The sequence below is a fragment of the Cicer arietinum genome, chromosome 3 (assembly GCF_000331145.2).
Source record: "Cicer arietinum cultivar CDC Frontier isolate Library 1 chromosome 3, Cicar.CDCFrontier_v2.0, whole genome shotgun sequence".
NCBI lineage: Eukaryota > Viridiplantae > Streptophyta > Magnoliopsida > Fabales > Fabaceae > Cicer > Cicer arietinum.
This window is the reverse complement of record NC_021162.2, coordinates 70,970,086-70,976,470: the sequence shown is the minus strand read 5'-3', so window position 1 is coordinate 70,976,470 and position 6,385 is coordinate 70,970,086.

The window sequence follows — 6,385 nt, the reverse complement described above, 5'->3', positions numbered from 1 at the left end:
TATATATAAGTAATAAAGTACGTGTTGTTGGAACCAGAGGACTGTGATGAACACAGTAAAAGCTTGCGCAGCAAAACAACAGAGAAGAAGGAGAAGAAGAATGAATAAGATGATTCTGGATTTATTGATTATATTGACTTTACAAAGTATTTCTTTTATATGTATTAAACAATTTCTTGCAAAGCCATTTATCCAAAGGTAACTAACTAACAATCAGTTTTGGTAACTAACTTCTAAAATTGGTAAAAAGGACAGTTATGAAATAAATCTCAACACTTCCCCTTAATTGATCATAACTGTTGAACACTTATAACACCAAATTTCTTTCTCAAAAACTCAAATTTGTCAAGTGTTAGAGCTTTTGTAAAACCATCTGCTAGCTGCACTTCAGTTGGGCAATATTGCACCTCAATCATTCCATTGTTCACTTGCTCTCTAATGAAATGAAACCTTGTATCAATGTGTTTACTTCTGCCATGTGAGATTGGATTTTTAGCAAGGCTGATGGCTGACTTGTTAACGATTCTTAGTATCAGAGGCTTCATCACTTCACACCTCAATTCCTTCATCACTGAATCCAGTCATTTTGCTTGACAGGTTGCAAAATTTCCTGCAATATATTATGCCTCACAAGATGAAAGTGCAGTCACTGGTTTCTTCTTTGTACACCACGATATGGCTGCTTCATTGAACTTGAAAACATAGCCAGAGGTACTATTTCTATATGTTATGTCTCCACACCAATCACTGTCTGAGTATCCAATAAGTGCACTTCTTTCACCTTTGCTTCCATTAGAGAATAGCAGCCCAAACTCCTTTGTGCCTTTTATATATCGAAGTATCCTTTTAGCAGCTATCAGGCGAGTCTTCCTTGGATCATGCATGAATCTGCTAATCACATTGTCTGAGTAGCAAATGTCAGGCCTGTTGTTGCATAGATATCTCAGTAAACCAACCATTTGTCTGAACAGTGTTGGATCAACTCTTTCTTCCTCGCTGCACTCATCAATTTTTGAGTTTGTTTATGATGGATTTGAAATTGAATTGAAGCTATTCATTTCAAATTTCTCAAGTAGTTCACCTATATACTTCTGCTGGTGCATAACTATTCCTGTCTTCATCTTCAGAAATTCCATTCCTAAGAAGAATGAGAGTTCACCTAGATCAGTCATTTCGAATTCAGATTTCAACTTGTTTTTCACCTTTTCAATTTCTGATGATGTGCTTCCAGTAATGAGCAGATCATCCACATATAAGCAGATTATCATGGTTTCTTCTTCACTTGAACTTTGCACATATACACCAAACTCTACTGAACACTTTTTGAAACCTATTTGAATCAGAAACTGATCAATCCTCTTGTTCCAGGCTCTAGGGGCCTGCTTTAAACCATACAAAGCCTTATGGAGTCTATATACCATATTTTCTTTGCCTTGTACTTCAAAACCAGGAGGTTGTGACACAAACACAACCTCTTCAACTGGACCATTTAAAAAAGCTGATTTTACATCTAAGTGATAGAGTGACCACCTTTTCTTGCAAGCTAGAGCCACTACTAGTCTTACAGTTTCAAGCCTTGCAACTGGAGCAAACACTTCATTGTAATCAATACCCTATTTTTGTAAGAAACCTCTAGCCACCAACCTAGCCTTATGCTTTGAAATTTTTCCATCAGGATTTAACTTCAGTTTGAAAACCTATTTCACATATATTTTCTTTTTCTTATCTAGCAAGTTAACTAGCTCTCAGGTGTGATTCTTCTCAATTGATTGGAGTTCTTCCATCACAGCTTTCTTCCTTACATCTATCTTCAGTGCTTCTCTATAATTGAGAGGTTTAGAGTCTGCTAATAATGCAAAGTGAATGATATCACCTTCATCATTTACTGCATTATCAGAAATTACTTCACAATCGTTCAACCTGCTTGGAGCTTGTCTGATTCTTTGAGGTCTCACAGTTGCTTCCACTTCTTCTAGTTCATCTACATCATTATTGTTTACTTCTGCATTATCTGATTAATCACTTGAATCAGGATAAGTGTAACTTTGTTGATTCTCTTTGCTGTATATTGGTTCCTCTTCCTATTTCCACTTCTCAGTCTCATTCACAATCACATCCCTACTGACATGTACCTTTTGAGTTATAGGATTATAAAGCTTATAGGCGCATGTAGGATGATAGCATATAAGTATCATAATTTCACTCTTATCTTCAAGCTTGCTTCTCCTAACATCTGGTACATGTTTATAGCACAATGAGCCAAAAACCTCGAAATGCTTCACACTAGGCTTTCTTCCACATCAGGCTTCCTCTAGTACCTTCAAATTTAGCTTCTTTGTAGGACATTTATTCAGAATGTAAGCAGCTGTAGTGACTGCTTCACCCCAAAACTTGTGTGGTAAGTTTTTCTGCTTGATCATACTTCTTGCCATATTCAGTAGAGTTATGTTCCTTCTCTCAGCAAGTCCATTATGTTGAGGTGTACATGAAGCTGTTACTTCATGCGCAATGCCTTGATTGACATAGAAATCTTCAAATTCTTTTGAGGTGTATTCTCCTCCACCATCAGTTCTCAAGATCTTAATAGATTTGTCACTTTCCTTTTCTATTAAGACTTTGAATTTCCTAAATACCTCTAAGGTCTCACTCTTAAACTTGATTGTATACAACCACATCATTCTTGTAAATTCATCAACAAATATGATGAAGTATATGCTTCCTCCAATGAAGGTATTTCAAAAGGACCACATATATCAGAATGAACTAATTGCAGTGCTACACTAGCTCTTTTAGGTGCTTCATAACAAATGAGACCCTACTTTGCTTAATTTTCACACATACTTCACAAATGACTTTTCTGACATTCAGTTTTGGCAAGCCATACACCAGCTCTTTAGAATTCAGATCACTAAGACTTCTAAAATTTAGGTGACCATACCTCTTGTGCCATAAGTCTTCAACATCTTCACTCACAGCTGCAGACAAGTACATCATTTTTTTTCACTTGAGATGTTGCATCTGTATATTCTATTTTTTGACATGTTTGATTTGAGCACCGAATTCTTCTTTACGTCAATCATCTTCAAAGAGTCACCATCCATAGTCACTGAGAATCCCTTCTCCACCAGTTGACCAATGCTCATGAGGTTACACTTCATCTCAGGAACATACATTACATCTTTAATAATGATTTTTTTTGCCACCATTGCTTCTGATTACTATATTTCCACTACCTTCAGCTACAAGGTTTCTACTGTCAACCAGTTTGATGCTTGTTTTCTGGCTAGTATCAAAGCTTTTCAACCACTCTCTATGTGATGTCATGTGGTTTGAGCATCCAGAGTCCAGAAACCACTTTCATTCTTAGCCATCATCAACACTGTACTAGAATCATTTCCATGAGCCATATTTGCTTCTTCATCAGTCTTTTGATTTTTCTTGAACCAACATTCATCAGCAAAGTGCCCATACTTCTCACAATTGAAGCATTGCACCTTACTTTTGTCAAAATCCATCTTCTTGTTCTGAATTCTGCCAAAACCTCATCTTCTTGAAGATTCAACTTTATCTTCAATCTTGTTCTTTCCATTGTTGGACCAATTTGCTTTGCTATTTCCCTTCTTCTTGAAATCCTTCTGATTTCCCTCCTTCTTAGAAGTTTGAACTTGAAATGCTTGTTGAACTGATCTTTCAGAATTTCTATCAAGCACCAGGAGCTCATGTGCTTCCAATGACTTTTGCAGCTCTTCGATTTTCATAGTTTTCACATCCTTTGCTTCTTGGATAGCTACAACTATGACATTGAACTTTGAACTTAAAGATCTCATCACTTTTTCTACTACCATATGATCTGTAATGTTTTCCCCACAATTTCTCATTTGATTGATTATGGCTGTTAATTTTGAGAAGTACTCACTTACTTTCTGATCTGCTTCCTGTAACACCCCGACCATTTTTGTAACACCCCGGCCATTACCGTTACCGGCGATGCTACCTCACGACCTCTTTGCCCCCCTCTTTCCGCCCCCATTGGAAATCTGACGAGTTTTTAGCTCAATTGGTAGTGGGATCTGTGTGGAGGCGGTACTTATCCCCTAGGTACCAGGCTCGAATCCCACGGAAGGCAAAAACTCGTCAGATTTCCAATGGGGGCGGAAAGAGGGGGACGAGAAGGTCGTGAGGTAGCATCGCCGGTAACGGTAATGGCCGGCCTTTTTTTGTAACACCCCGGCCATTACCGTTACCGACGATTGGCTCAATTGGTAGTGGGATCTGTGTGGAGGCGGTACTTATCCCCTAAGTACCGGGCTCGAATCCCATGGAAGGCAAAAACTCGTCAGATTTCCAATGGGGGCGGAAAGAGGGGGCGAGAAGGTCGTGAGGTAGCATCGCCGGTAACGGTAATGGCCGGGGTGTTACACTTCCATCTGCATCATCTCATACTTTCTTCTATATGATTGTAGCTTCACTTGCTTCACCTTTTCTCCACCAGTGTGATAGTTGCTGAATGTAGAACAAAGCTTTGCAGTCTTTCTTCTTGGCTTCCTTGAATGCAGTCCTCTGTGCATCAGTTGGATTCCCCACCAAATCCTCATAGCCATCCTGCACAATTTCACTCACTTCTGGTGCTCCAAATAAAGATTTCATCAAAGCACTCCATCGATCCCAATTCTTAGCATCAAGAACCAGAATATTTGATCCAAAACCATTGGTATTCGTCTTGCCTATTAAAATCTATCACTCAGTGTTTCCCTTGATTGTTCCCCTCACTTTTTACTCGTGTTTCCCTTGATTGTTCCCCTCACTTTTCACTCGTGTTTCCCTTAGATTGAACCAAGCTCTAGATGCCAATTATTGGAACCAGAAGACTGTGATGACCACAGTAAAAGCTTGCGTAACAAAACAACAGAGAAGAAGGAGAAGAAGAATGAATAAGATGATTCTGGGTTTATTGATTATATTCACTTTACAAAGTATTCCTTTTATATGTATTACACAATTTCTTGCAAAGCCATTTATCCAAAGGTAACTAACTAACAATCAGTTTTGGTAACTAACTTCTAAACTTGGTAAAAAGGACAGTTATGAAATAAATCTCAACACCTGTAATTGATTTAAATAGATTAGATACTTATATTTTGTTATAAAGTGTGAGCGATCTATATCTTTGTGTAACATGTTTGACAACTATTATTAAAAAAAATCAAATAATTCAAAAAAAATAGTCAAATAATTCACTTCTTCATTTGACCAACAACTATCTATATAATCATAAAAAAAATGTTGAACAATACTCATTAACATTTTATTTGACTAATAGCCAAGGTGGAAACTTTAGATATGAATTTGTTTTTTGGGCAACAAAACTTTATATATATATACTAAAAATCATAATATGCTAAAGTTTTAAAAATATTTTATTATTATAAGTTATTTCAAAAATTTACAAAAAAAATTCTATTTATTTGCAAGTATTTGGAAATTTTAAACTGAAAATTTCTGTTTCAGAAATTCATTGGGCCTTTGTCATTATCTTTCTGTTATAAATTATCTTTCTATCATAAATGTTGGTTTGCCCCTTAGTTTTGTCTCACCACCTATAAATATATTATCGAAAGTTAAGATTCAATAATATATTTTATAATACCGAAAGCTAAAATCCAATAAAAAATTAAAAATTTGAGGAATTGGATGAATATTCCCCTCTTTCTATTTCCATAGCAAACAAAATTAACTCTCGTGTCTAAAGTTTTGAACCCAAAATAATCATGTCTAAACTTTAGGTCACCAAAAACAAAATCATCTCTAAAGTTTTCACCTTTGTTATTAGTCAATTCATTAGTTAATTATTATTGGTCAACATTTTATATTACAAACGGAATATAGCTTTAAACAGAATTGAACGTGCTAACAATTCAAAATGGAATATGGATAACAATTATTAAAAAGAACACCATTAGTAATTATGGAGAAAAAAATCAATTCAAATATTGATAAAAGATATAGCTTTATATAATAATTGTAAAAAAAATAGATTTATAATAATTTATAAAAACGACATATCTTAACTCGTAAATATTGAAACAAATTATTCAAATCGTATTTATTAAAGAATTAAATAAATTTGTGTTCTCTATAAATATATCATATTTTATTTTTAGTTCCTCTGAAATTTTCTTTAGATAATGAATCATCAAATATTTTTCATCAATAAGTTGGTCCTTTTTCTAAAATCAATTCATGTGTGTTGTCTTAATTTTTTTAATGACAAAAGTGAAATTAAACCTAATTTATAAAGAGTGATACATCTCATCTTATAAGTATTGTAAGTTTTTATTCAAACTTTATTTTTTAAAGAGTTAAATAAATTTTTTGTCCTTATAAA